At 45.5% G+C, this 14,019-nt stretch overlaps 1 protein-coding gene across 5 annotated transcripts in view; it reads right to left on the bottom strand.

The window, feature by feature from the left end:
• GRM8 (glutamate metabotropic receptor 8) overlaps positions 1-3,423 on the bottom strand; it is a 777,053-nt gene extending 773,630 nt beyond the window's left edge. For 2 of the 5 annotated variants that reach the window (XM_079152223.1, XM_079152226.1), the window contains exon 1: positions 2,473-2,780. The gene's annotated coding sequence lies outside the window, so the exon portion shown is untranslated. Of the gene's footprint in view, positions 1-1,798; positions 2,009-2,472; positions 2,784-3,376 lie in introns of those variants that run through there. The other 3 variants (XM_079152225.1, XM_079152227.1, XM_079152224.1) reach the window with 3 other exon arrangements.
• Positions 3,424-14,019: the final 10,596 nt, after the last annotated feature.

Raw genomic sequence — 14,019 nt, 5'->3', positions numbered from 1 at the left:
ACAAATTGAGCCTACATAACAGTACAGAGTTGTGTTCTCAGCACCTTTTTCTTTATTCTGGGCAAAATATCTCCTAGAGAGCCTCCCCTCATCAAATTGTTTCCACATCCCTTATTTAAAAGCAAAAATACTCTGTCTTTATCTCACAAATGGTACAACCTGTAGTTGACTCTGAAATAGGAAAATTGCATTAGAAAATCATTTTCCTGATGAATAAGGCTTTTCTTTTGAAAATTATCAAGCCATATATTTTCAAGAACCAGAGAATGAGTTTCACACAGCTGATACTGTTTCCTACAGAGATCTTTCAAGATATTATTCACAAGCAAGTGACCAAGGTAAACTAAAGTGGTTTCTGTAGCCATTTGCAATTATTGACAAACAATTTCATAACGGAAAATGGAAATTACAGTCAAGTGTAATAAGCTGTTTATCCAAGATCTACCTGCTGGTGTCTCTTTTTCTCTTTTTATTTTTCTTTCAAGCAAAACACAAGCTATCATTGGAATGCTTTTCTCCTGTTTGTAATTTTTCTTGTAAATACCTCCACCACAAACCATGTCTTCCAGTTGTGTCAATTGGCAGGATCTGTATTCAATCGCGGTAGCAGCCAAGACCCTGGTGTATTCCTGAGCATTCACCAGATTCCCACACCGTCAGGTCTGTGGGAAAGAATCACCCCCAATTGGCAAACAAGGCATTCCCTTCCGGGGTGGAACTCCCTTGAGAAACTGAGGGGTTTGGGCTTTTGGAAAGGGTGAGTGGGTTTATTTTCACCACACTAACCTGGGCGTGCTGCCACTCTCTGACCCCAGGTTGCCCGATTTGGGCCACTGGGGAAGCAATTCTTCAGGGGAACGCGGGGATGCTGTCTTGCGCAATTGGGTGGCTCACATGCTCCTCTATTTCTTTTGCACCAAGGAGCGTGCCAGACGGGGAGGGGGGCGGAGGGGGGACTTTGTTGATGTGTGTGTGTGTGTGTGTGTGTGTGTGTGTGTGTGTGTGTGTGTGTTTCTATTATATTTTCACCAACTGTACGAACCTCAAGGGATCTCAGAGCTGTTTGACAGCAGATGGACTCGCTCATCTGCAAAGCTGAGAGGTCTATCTCTGTCTCAGACAGCAGCCACTCACCCCGCCCTGGGTCCCCTCATCCCCGCCGCATCTTCCTTTTTCTTCTCAGCTCCTTGGATCATAGAAACCCAGTTTGGGTAGAATCTAGGGCTGGCGGGGAGGTACCTGATGTTTCTTGCCTTCCCGGTGCATCTCCGGGGCGGTCCCAGTCCCCCAGAGCGCCGGGGGATCCTGCCACAGCTAGCCACCCGGCCCGGAGAGCCTCCGCCCCCGCCACACCTGGCCGCCCCTGGCGCCCACACCCCGCGCTAGTCCACGCGAAAGTGGGGCGGCTCTGGCCATAGGTCTGCCGAGGAGCTGTCGGGGCGCGTTTGCTTGTGAAACTCAAGATCCCGGAGACCTTTCCTCCTCCCCCACCCCCAACAGGGCACGGAACTCCAGCGTTTCCCTGAGAGCCATAAAACGGGGCGGGGAAGCGGGGAGACACGGAAATCCCAACCTCGCGTGGTAACTCAGAACGCAAACTAAAGGCAGAGCGTGCGCTGCACGGAGATGCGGGTCTCAAGGACCCCCACCGCCGGGCATCCCCGGCGACCCCCACTTCCCTAGATCCTGGTTAGACATCCAACCAGCCCAAGCTCAGGCAGGCGGGGGTTACCCCAACTCATCCCAGAAGATGCTAACTTCGGAAATCCCTCCCGTTAGATTGGCAAAACGAAGGTACCTCGTCATCTCAGCGGGGCAAGTCCGGATTCCGCCAGGGCAGGTCCAGGAGGTCACCCAGGGCAGACAATCTGAGGCAGAGCGATTTAAAATCCTGCCGCCGAACGACCCATCAGAGCATCCTAGGCGCGCCTGCCCCTTTCCCGTCACCCTTCAATCTCTCATTCGCCGACTAAACTTTTGGGGGATCACATCTTCAAGCCCTAAGAGTTCCAAGCTAAGCCTCCCTCTATTCTGAACCTCTTCTCTGGAATGTAATCATGGGAAGACAAGAGGGGTGGCTGCCTTGTTATTTGCAACGTAAAATCAACAGACACCCAATCAAGCTCCAATGCCCGGCCAGCCCCTCGCCCCCTGGTGCCCACTCTCCCTCTCTCCCCGTTCTCGTTTCTTCGCCCGCCAGTTTTCTCCCAGATTCCGGGTGTGCAAAGCCATCTATTTGTGCCCAGGAAGAGCAAATCACTAAAGTGATCTGAGAAGGAACGGTGCACCTGGCTGTCGGCTGAACGGATTTAGGGAGGAAATTGTAAAGGGTAACAAAATGGGGGGGGGGGGGGGGTCCTTTTTCAGCCAAGCTCGGCGTTTGGGGAGAGTTGGGGCTGAAGGCTTTTTTTCCTGTGGTTCGGCACTTGCTTTCCTCTTTTCCTCAGTCTGCTGCTCGGCTTGGAGTCTTACCCTGCTCCCCGCAGAGGGCGCGGTGAGGAAGCCCGCGGGGGGCCCGCAGCTCCATGTCAGCGCCGCCGCCGCCGCCGCCGCCGCGCGAGGCGAGCACCGCGGCCGCACTTGTGGCTGATCTCGGGGCTGAGGGGGCTGAGCTGGCCGAGCCGCCGCCAAGTCTCTTCCATGTGAATAACAAATACTCCCACCGGCGGCCGCGATTGGTCTGCGCCCGGCGCCTCCCGATCCTCCGCCCGCGGCCATTCACCCGGCGCGGTGCGGGGAGCCGCGGCCGGGATCGTGCCCGGGATCGCCAATCGCTTCGCGCCAACCAGTCACCTCGGGAAGCGGGAGGAGGAACCCCGAAGGGCGGGAGCCCTGGATTTCGAAGTCACCGAGCAGCCCGGGCGCGGACAGCGACAGACACTCGGGCATCAGGACCCCCTGGGCGCTTCAGCCCGAAGCGACGCGGGGACCAGAAATATCAATAGTTCTGATTTTCACAAAATCACCCCCACTTGCCCCGCCCCCAACCAAAAAGGGGGAGGACCCAAAGATTACGGGGAGAGGGAGCGGGAGCCAGTGGGAGGACCGCGGCTGTGGAAAAGCGGAGCGCCTCCGACTGCCAGGCGAGCCCCGGCCCCCGCGGGAAGGCGCGGCACCGCAGTCAGCTCCCGCAGCGCCAGGGTCTCCCCGACGAGCACGGCTCCACGCAGAGCCACTTTGAAGAATACGTGACAGATGACAAGTGTCCCGCCACACACTTTCTTTGGGGGGAAGCTCAAAGTACAGCCCGCAAGCTACGTGTTTCCCCCCTCAAAGTTTGCCTCCCACCGCGTGGCCGTTCCGCCATTGGTCCTGCCCCGCAGCTCCCGCGACCATCTCCCCCACACCCTGTCCCCGAGGGTACCGGGACATCTACCGAGCCCCTGAAGCTCGAGGTTGGACTCGATAAGGTCTCACTGCCGGTACTGTGCAGGGAGGGGCGCAGGCGGTCGCGGCGACCGTCACTTGAGATATTATTGAGATGATTCTAGGAGCTTGCAGACACGAGCAGGAAAATTCCTAAGGAGCCCGCGTGGCGCGGGGAAACCTCGGGATTCCCTGCGCATCCAGCCGATGGGAGCCCGCCGCGATGCCAGTGCAGCCCAGCGCCCCTCCCCTCTAGTTACCGATCAGGCACCCCCACCCCGCACCGCACGCGCGAAAGAGCGAGGGAGCCCCTTCGCTGCCCGGCACCCGAGGACCTGCGGCCAGCCGGGCCTTGTGTTGGTGAGAAAGTTCCATCTAGAGGCGTCCGTGCGCAACTGCAGCTCCAGCCCGAGGCCAGGAGCCGGGAAAGGGGGCGGTTCTGGGAGAAAGGGACACACACAACAGAGATGAGGAGGGTGGAGAAGGGAGAACAGACACAGAACAGGTCCAGCCCTCTTTCCCCACTGGGAATCTTTATTGTGAATTTCAACTTCCTAAGCATCGTGAACCTCATACATATCATGACAGTAACATCCATTAATTCCTGTATGCAGATACATCTCTCATCCAGGTCAGACTTCTTTAAATTTCACATCAACTCTATGAGATGATCAAAATTATGAATCCCACTCCAAAGATAAAGAAGGAAAGCTAGGCTTACAGACACGGCTAGAAAGCACTAGAAGCAGAAATCAGTTTCAAAATCCCATAGACACTTTCTCCCTGGTGCTGTTGTTTTTTCCAAGGCTGGGATTAGTGTGTGAAGTTTTGGTTGAGAAGACATTTGTGTCTTTCCTGGTTTCCTAAAGCCACCCTCACTCTGTCACTTAGGAAAATCTACAGGTTTCCAGCCCAGGGAAACTTGTCCCTTGGTTGGTTCCCTCTCCTACCTCCATAGGAGAATCTATCTGAGTGTAAGTCATCTTTTATGTCCACAACCACGTGGAGGGAAGGCAGGTTTGGAGAGATAAATAGGCTTTGCACCCTGTCCCCAAACCCTCCTGTAAAAGGAATCTCAACTCACTGGGGATGCACACTGCAGCCCTGGGGCAGGGGAGGTGAGAAGAGGGAAGAACCTCTAACTGATGCAGAAATGGGGTTCAGTGTATTCATTGGTTACATGTCTACTATGAAGCTTGGGGGACTTTCTTAGGGACTAGAAGAGCTCCCTTCTTCCTGCGAAGTGTGGAAGTAAGCTTAGCCAGCCTGATTTCTAGAGCAGGCATCCCATCCCACCCCAAACTCCATACCATTGGCCTCTGTCTGAGCAGAGTTATCCTAGGTAACAGGGATACTAATAAATCCCTCTCTGAACCCCTGCCTATGTGTATGTTATTACATTTAGGGGGGAAAGACACATAAAAGAGCTGGGAGGTACAGCAAGCCTTAAAGTACTGAGTACGCGGAGCTGCTGACCATAGTATGGTCTTCGGCATCTTCTTGGGCAAGCTGTGGGCCTGTAAAACCACTCTGGTTCTCTCGTAGTTCCATTTACATAATGAGGACAACATGGTCCATTGTGACTTTAGAGCTCTGACAAGGCTGAGTGAGCTGCTCAAGACAGAAATGCTTATCGGGCCGCTTTCCTCCTTTCCTATTGATCATTACCTGTAGAGAACTGGTGTCTTACAGGCACATCCCTGCCTTTTCTGGTGCAGCCCTTCTTATCTTCAGCAAGATAAGAAGACTTGATCTCTTAGAGAAAATGTAATTCTGATGCTTAGAGCTTTATGTCCATCCTTAACTCTTGATACTCAAAATGCAGCCACCACTCAAATCCCACATGAAATCTGGTTAATAGGGAATAGGGCCTTTCAACATAGTCTTGATTGTTTCCAATGACTTTACCTAGCAGTTCCTGAGCAAGTGACACAGGCTCATACCCAGGTTCTAAGACTGACAGCCTCACTGAGACATAAGAGAGATTGTCTCCAGTAGCGATGGATCCCTGTCAGTAACATTCACGTGGAAAAGGTTTCAGCTGCACAAAGTCTATTTATCAAGCCCTGACACCATAACTCTGCTTGTCCTTTGTTGCAGTCCATGTCAGGGGCAAGTGACTAAAGCCCAAGCAGTTCAATCTGGAAAAGCAGGTGATTCCAGAGTCATCTGTCCTCTCCTTGGGCTCGCACTTTCTGCAGTGTGAAATATCTCTTTTCCAAGTGTCTGACCTCATCATTCATCTCAGCCCAAATATTTATGCAAACCAAATATATCTCCTGATAGTTAATCCTCCAAGAAGATTTGCCTATAATCTTCTCATTTTCGGTTGATTTAAAATGTGAGAAACTGCCCATGTGTTAGAAAATGCAAAAAACAATGCCATATGTTTGGGGTCCATTTAACTCAAGCTGTGATATGTATTCTACACATGGAGATTTATGCCACAATTCCTGCTTCTGGATAATCATTAAAGCTTGGAATCTTTGCAGGACACTCACCCAGGAGGAATATTGGCCCAGCATGAAGTTTCCACATGGAACAAAACTGACAGGGGACAGTGGGGATGAGATTTGTTTCTTTTGGAAACTAAGACAATATTTTTCTTGCTAGACCATCTGCAAATTGCAGTGACTGTATCATGTGGGCTTTTCTCAGTTTGTTAAGACACTGGCTTCTAGAAACAAGATTAGACATGTTAGACCAACAGTCCTACAGAGCCAATGAGGTTCATGAGAGCAATGTGCTGTCAGCCCATATCTGCACACAGGAGTCATGGGAGAAATTCCTCAAGATGGTGAGGGTAGGAAATTGTATGCTTTTCTACCAGCTTCATTTGGCTTCCCCCAGAAGCATGACCTGAGTCAAGGATTCAAGACATATTTATTTACGAGGTGAAGGAAACCCCAGGAGACAGGAGGGGAAGTGAGCCTGTAAAGAATATGTTATCAAACTAGTTTCCACTGTGCACACCTGAAATAAAATTCCAGTGGGGAACTCTGACAGCCAGTGTAGAGCACACACCAGAGAGTTGCTTCAACTAACGGTGAGGGAGTTGAGGTATCTATTACACCAACACCTATCAACTCTTGATTATAAACTGTTCCTCAATGATGTTAATTCTCCAGGAATTCCAGCCTACTGCATGGGTGGCAAAGCAGCCTACAGAGGTCAGATAAAGCCCTCTGGCAAAGAAATGTAGGCGCCGGCAATTAGAAGTCAGGTAGCATGTAACTGAGTGGTAAAGGAGAGAAAGAATGGTCAAGTCATGATTAGCATCTGCAATACCTGCTCTCAGGCAAACCTCACAAATCACACACTAATAAAGGCTCTGTCTCTCCATGTGTGATTCAAGAACCACCTGCCTCAGAATTCCTGGGATGCTGGTTGTAAGCACAGGTTCCTGGACCCTATCCCAAAACAGTTTGAGATTCACTGGCATAGGGCTTGGGAATCTGCATGCAAACATTCCAGGTGATTCTGGTGATATTCACTAAAATTTGGAATTCACTACATTCAGGAAATCAGTCTCCTACAGGCCGTCAGTAGTCAATGCATTTAAATATACAAAAACTTTGCTTGCAAAGCCTAAGGAGGCAGACATTAGTTTAGTGGTAGAGAACTTGCCTAGTAAGTGTGAGGACCTGAATTTGATCCCCAGCACCACACTCATACAAAAAGAAATTAGGAGCCCTGGGAGCATACACCCATGTGATCCATATCTGCTCATGGCCACAAATGCTCCCTTTTCACTTTTATTATTCTCTCTTTACATAGGATTTTTAATACTCCATCTGGTGTTTTATGGGGAGAAAAAGGGATTGAGTTCCAGCTCTAACTTTGTCATTAATAACGCATAACATCTTTTTTGAGGTGTGGGGGTGGGTACCAGGGATTGAACTTGACCACTGAGCCACATCCCCAGCCTTATTTTGTATTTGATTCAGAATCAGGGTCTCACTGAGTTGCTTAGCACCTCGCTTTTGCTGAGGCTGACTTTGAACTCGAGATCTTCCTGTCTCAGTCTTCTAAACTGCTGGGATTATAGGCACCTAGTGCATAACATCTTAATATCATCATTTTAAATATTTCTGCATTGTAATTCTGTATCTATAATGTTCATATGACAAAGACAGACATCTCTCCAACCAAGACTCATGCTCCCCTCACAATAGTGTGGAATTATTGCTGGAGAGAGGCTGCCCACACACAGGCATTACATTTCTTCCACCTTGCTAGCATCTAGGTGAGGTCTGACATCTAGTTCTTACTTGTGGAATGAACAGAAGTGATGCATATCACTTTGGGGCCAAGGAAGTCCCAGAGCAGATGCCTTCTCATTCTTTCTTTCCCTTTCTGCCAGCTGGAGGCAGAGAACTTTGTGGTCCCAGAATTGGCAGATGCTATAGTTTGTATCTTAAGTATCTTCTTTAGGTCCCTGTGGAAAAGGCTTGGGAGGTGGTAGAAAATTTAATAGCTAGAGTCCAGTGGTAGGTCTTTGGGTCATTGGCAGCATCATGCCTTCAAAGAGGATCATGAAAACCCAGCACCTTCCTCTTCCTCTCTGCTTCTCAGTCATGAGGTGAGCAGTTTTGCTTTGCCATGTCTCCAGAGGTGATGTGCTGCTTTGCCACAGCCCCACAAGTAATGGCCCAACTGATCGTGGACTAATCATGGATGAGCAGGTTACCGTGAGGTAACTGGCGATTAACCTTGGAAAGAATCAAATAGACACCACTACCATCGCCCCCAACATCTGTCCCACCAGCCAATACCACTACCATCACCTCACTCACACAACTGTGCTCCCTCTCCAAAGCTAAAAGGTAACACTACAGAAAGTTTAATATATACTACATTTTTAAATCACTTTGTGAAAATTGCTGGGTATAACTCAATCTCTCATGTGACTTTCATTCATGTATTTCAGCTCTTTGGGCTTAAAAATTATTTAAATCTTACATTATTTTTAAATTATTCATTATATTTTAAATCTAAATCTCTGGATTCTGAGTTAAGAGAAGCACACGGGACAATGCTTGGCAAATAGAAAGAACATATATTGTAGCTGCTAGCTTACATTGTCCAAAAAAACAATCTGTATTACACTTCACATGAGTTTAAGTTCAAATCAAAAACTTCTTGCAATAATCTCAATGTCAGAAATGATTGTTAGTTTCCTGAGGCTTCCAGTGACTGAATATTTTGACTTGTTTGGTTACTTATCTTTCCATTGACCAGGTGTTAATAATCATAAAAAAGTACATAAATGAGCATGAACTTAATAGTGAGTCCAGATAAACTATTTGATTCTTTCCAAGGTTAATAATCAAGTGACTCGCAATTACCTATTTGGTTCATGGCCCCAAATGAAGTCACATCCACTACACCATAAAACACTCTGCTCTAGCCTGACATATATTCAAAACTATAAAGAAGATGTAGGGAAATAAACAACCCACAGCTAAATCATGTGCTCTCAGCATCTGGAAAGTCTTTGGGAACATAAGATGAAGCTGATCTAGGAAAGATAGGTAGAGAAGAAACAAGTGTGTTCCAAGGCTTGTGAGAAAGTTTTCCCTTTTCAATATAGTTCAGAAGAGTCTTAGTAATGCTTTCTAAGTGCAAAATATGACTTAATGTAAGCAAATCATGAACCCCATCTGAGGGTATTGAAACACAAAAAAGATTCTATTAAAGAAGAAGCCACTTAAAACAATTTACTGCCTGTATAATGACTTGCCCCCAAACTAACAGCTTTATTTAGTATATAATTTTTATCTTGTGTTTTTTATTAGTCAGGAATCCAGACATGGCTTACCCAGATGTGTTCAGGTTTCTTTTAAAGCTGAAATAAAGGTGTTGGCTGGCTTCTCAATCATTTCAAAATGAGTCTTGAAAGTAGGCTGGGGCAGGCTCTGTTCTCAGCTCTCTGTGGTTGTTGGCAGTTGTTGGCAGGTGTTGAGTGTTTGAAGGCTGTGGGTCTGGAAGCCTTAGATCCTTGCTGGCCGTTGACCAGAGGTTACTTCTAGTTCTTTGCCACATAGGCCTCTCTATAAGGCAGTTCACAACATTGTAACAAACTTTATCAGAATGAGCAAGTGAGAAAGAAAACAAAAGAAGGCCAACAAGATGGAAGTCACTGACTTTTGTAACCTAACCTTAGACGTGTCACCCCATCACATTTACCATATTCTATTCATTAGAAGTGAATCTCTAGGTCCAGGACTCACTCAAGGTAAAGGAAAGAGATTACATGGGGCATGGGTACCAGGAATCAAGATGTGTTAGCCAGATTTTCATCACTGTGACCTAAATACCTGATAAGAACAACTGGGAAGAAGGAAAGTTTATTTTGGGCTTATAGTTTCAGAGGTGCAGTCCATGGTTGGATGACTCCATTGCCTGAGATGAGGCAGAGCATCATAGCAGATGGTCATAGTGGAAGAAATCTGCTCAGCTTAGGGCAGGCAGGAATGAAGAGAGAGAAAGGGGGATTAGGGGGAAACGGAGGGAGAACACATAATATAGTGGCCAAAGTCAATCCCCCAGTGACCTACTTCCTCCACACACACACATACCTGCTTACAATTACTACCCAGTAGTCCATTTCAATTATTGATTCACCAAATGGATTAATCCACTGATGATATTACAGCTTTCATAATCCAATACTTTCAAATATGAACATTGCTGTATTGCCTAACACACAAGCTTTTCAGGGGACGCTCCAAGATCTAAACCATAGCATAGGGATTATGGGGACTCGTTGTAGAAGTCTGATGCCAAAGGAGGGTCTACAGTTGGTGGGTGGAAGAGTCTGCTATAGGAGGACTTGAAAAACTTTAAACATACCCGTCGACAGTTGGATCACTCTTTGACACAGCATTGCATATACCATTCATAAAGAACTCCAGTTAGCAAAGAGTTGATGCATGATTGCATGTGACGGGGGAAAGGAAATGTAAGATGGAGAAACAACAGTGGGCAGGAAATGCCTTGCTTTAAACAACTTTAATTTTATTCTTTTCTTTACGGATACTCACAAAGCACTCTAAAGGATCTTGACCATACCTGACACCAGTCTTATTTTCCCTTTCTTATCCTCTTCCTCTTTCCTTCTCACTTTTTCCAAATCCAAATAGGTAGTAATGACTTGATTGGAAGAAGAATGAAAGAGATGACGATCATTTGGAAGGCTTATTGCACTTCTGAATTTTTCTCCCATTTCAGAGAGAAAGGAGGAAGAGAAGAAGGGAAGGAGTCAAAGGGGGAGGGAGGAAGAGAGAGAAAAGAGAGAAACATGAAAGCTCTGGACAAGACTGTAGTCATTTCTGGTTTTATTGCCATAAATTAGAAGTGAGGGGGGATCCCCAGCTCCCTTCTTTGGGTTAGAAAGTGGAACCCAGGAGGATTGTCAAGGGCAAGACTGGGTAGAGTTTTTGAATGGGAAAGTAGAGGTACAGGCAGGTATACTGGCACGTGGGAGGGCTGGGGCTGTAGACAGGGAGGGCTGTCCAACATCTATGGGGACAGTGAAACCACAGAGCAGTGAACTTTAAAGATGAGAGAGAGAGAACTGTGCTCAGCACCGTAGCTGGAGAGGAAGTCCGGATCCAGGTAAGGAGTCAGGAAAAATAAGAACTTGAAGGAGAGAGGGAGAAGGAGTAATCTTCCTCCCAAGACAGGTTCCTGGATGATCAAAACTGGGAGGGGTTTAGACTGGCCCATGGAAAGCCCCCTTCCTGTGTCCCATACCTGCTCACTTCTCTCTCTCTCCACTTCCCCAGCTTCTCCACCCTCTCTCTGTCCACCTCTCTTTCTTCCACCTTTCCTTCTCTACTTCTTTCCATTCTCCCTCTTTAAGTAACCTTATCAGAACAGAAGGGTGTTTATTATGTTTCACTTTCAAAATAGAATTTCCTGTGCCCAGTTCTTGACAGAATAACCTTCACAGATGGTTACTTGTTATAAATTCTTATGTTTTAATTCCATTAAGTTATTTTTAATTTATATGACCCACAATAGATTTTCCCCCTCCTATGACCCTCAAGAGAAAAAAAAAAAAAAAAAAAAAAAAAAAAAAAACAGGTTTCCATATCCTGCTATGAGCTATAATGGTGGGATTTAGTATTTATATTTTGGGTTCTGCTGTCAGTATAAAAAAGCATCCCTGTTAGTAAATCCTTCCTTGGTGAAAGAATCATTTTTCCAAAAAAGGTACAAAGTTTCCAATTGGAAACTAGAATGACCTGTCAAATCTGAACTAAATTTAAAATCTTTGCAGATGACCTAAGGATTGAAGATTTCTCACAATATAACAGCAGTAAAAAGGGAAACTTTTAGTGTTAACCCCGTTTAAGTAGTCTGTATTGTAAATATATTACTGTGTCCTGAAGAATGACAGTCAAGGGCTTTATAGCCAGCAAGCAATGGGGAAAAGACCCTAAGCAACAATTTGATGTCACACTTGGTGGGAGAGGAGAAGCCTAGTTCTTAAAACTCTAAAATTAAACCTTTCACCTCAATTTCGATACAATTTTAGCAACATGTGCAGAGCCTCCAGCTGCTACACTTTGAGGTGTGATTCTGTCAACTGTTGCAGCTTAGGGAGGACAGTGTCAGAAGAGTGCCTTGACTAGGAAAACTCCCCGAGACCCCTGGATGTCACTGAATGGTACTCCCACCACAAGGAAAGAGGGGCCTCCCCTTCCCACCACCAGGTGAACCCCAACATCCCCCAGTCAGTAAGCATTCAGACAAACCCAGTGTCCTACCATGAAGACATGTAGATAATCTACTGTTCAAGTTTAAATCAGGTGAGGATTTTGTAAACTCCTTATTAAACAGAAGACAATACTCTCCTACCACCAGGGAGTACACTGAGCCCAACAGCAGGGCCCACAGGCAGCCTTCTTACCATCTGGCAAGCCCAGCCATTTTGCCAGTGTGGCTTCCTCTGAGGAATTGTTTTCAGACAAATACATTCTCACACATTCGTCTCTGAAGCTGAAATTAGCAATATAAGGCCTGAGATTTTCTTTTATAAAAAATTTGAAATTGTTGGGGTAGGAAATTTAAATTTAAATTTTTCACCTGGAGTTTGAAAAAAGACAAAGGAGAAAAAAACAAAAAGTAAGAGAAAAGAGAGACAAGGCAGGAAGGGGAGCCAACAGTTTCTCCAGAATGAAGGAACACAATTAAAGTCACCAAAAACAGAAGCATTATTTCTAAAATTTGGTCAGATCTAGAATTGCAAGCAAGAAAAATCTTGATAAGGTCTTATCAAAACCCTTCATATCATGATGAGAAAACTGATGCCCAGAGCAAGGACGTGGTGCCCAAAGTCCCCCAGTGAGTTAAAGGAAAGGATGCAGGGTAGAAGACTGACCCCTTTGCATTCTGCCACAGAACTCTTTGGAGACTGGGATGATTGGAATTGGAATTAACTATGACCATATGTGGACATTTTTGGTGGGAGTTATGGCAATGAATCAAATCTTTTTTGGGGTGTGGGGGATTACAGAACTCAAGGACACTCAACCACTGAGCCATACCCCCAGCCCTATTTTGTATTTTATTTAGAGACAGGGTCTCACTGAGTTGCTTAACACCTCACCTATTGCTGAGGCTGGCTTTGAACTCACAATCCTCCTGTCTCAGCCTCCCAAACTGCTGGGATTACAGGCGTGCGCGGCTGCAATGAGTCAAATCTTACACAGACAAAGAAATCATATATACAGGTGAAGCATCCTTAATCTGAAAATCCAAAGTCCCAAATGCTCCAAAATCTGAAATTTGTTGATGGCCAACATAAATGCCACAAGTGGAAAATTTCACACCATGAAACTGTTTCATGTGCAAAATTATTTAAAATATTGTCTAAAATTACTTTTAGGCTATGTGTATGATGTATATAATGCATGAATAAATTTCATCTTTACATTTGGGTCTCATCCCCAAATTATCTCATCATATATACCAAAAATTATAAAATTAGGGGAAAAATATCCTAATATGAAGCACTTCTGGTCCCAAAGCAGTTCAGATAAGGAATGTTCAACTATACACACACACACACACACAAAGTTTAGGTTAACATTATTAGTGAGATATATATATATACACATAGATATGTATGTGTATATATGTATATATGGCGTATATTGTGTATACACAATATTGTGCATATATGTGTGTGTATATATGTATATATGGCATATATTGTTAAAATATTATAGATTTCTTTCTCTGTGTTCTTGGATTGTTCTATGCAATTTACTTTTCAAATTAAGGAAATAATATTACTATAAGGAAATAATTCTACTAACTCATGCTTTAAAATCGAATGGGTTTCTAAATTTACCTGACCTTAACCACAAGTACATCCAAATGAAGGTGACAGATAAGGCAGTGAATATTGCAATTTATTTACATATTAAACATTACCTAGTCTTGAACACAACATTGTCCTATCTACAGCTTCCTACCTCAATCTTATTTTCAAGACATACAAATAAAAGGGGTGGATTCTATAATAACCTGTACTCCTGGAGAAAAGGATTAATTGAGCATTGCTAAGAAGCTGGCAAAGATTAACAAAGCTCATCTCTCTAAAGTAACCTGAACTTTGTCCCCAGTCTTCCTCTTGAC

Source organism: Sciurus vulgaris, assembly GCF_902686455.1.
Source record: "Sciurus vulgaris genome assembly, chromosome: 8".
Taxonomy (NCBI): Eukaryota; Metazoa; Chordata; class Mammalia; order Rodentia; family Sciuridae; genus Sciurus; species Sciurus vulgaris.
This window is presented reverse-complemented; position numbering and strand designations above follow the sequence as displayed.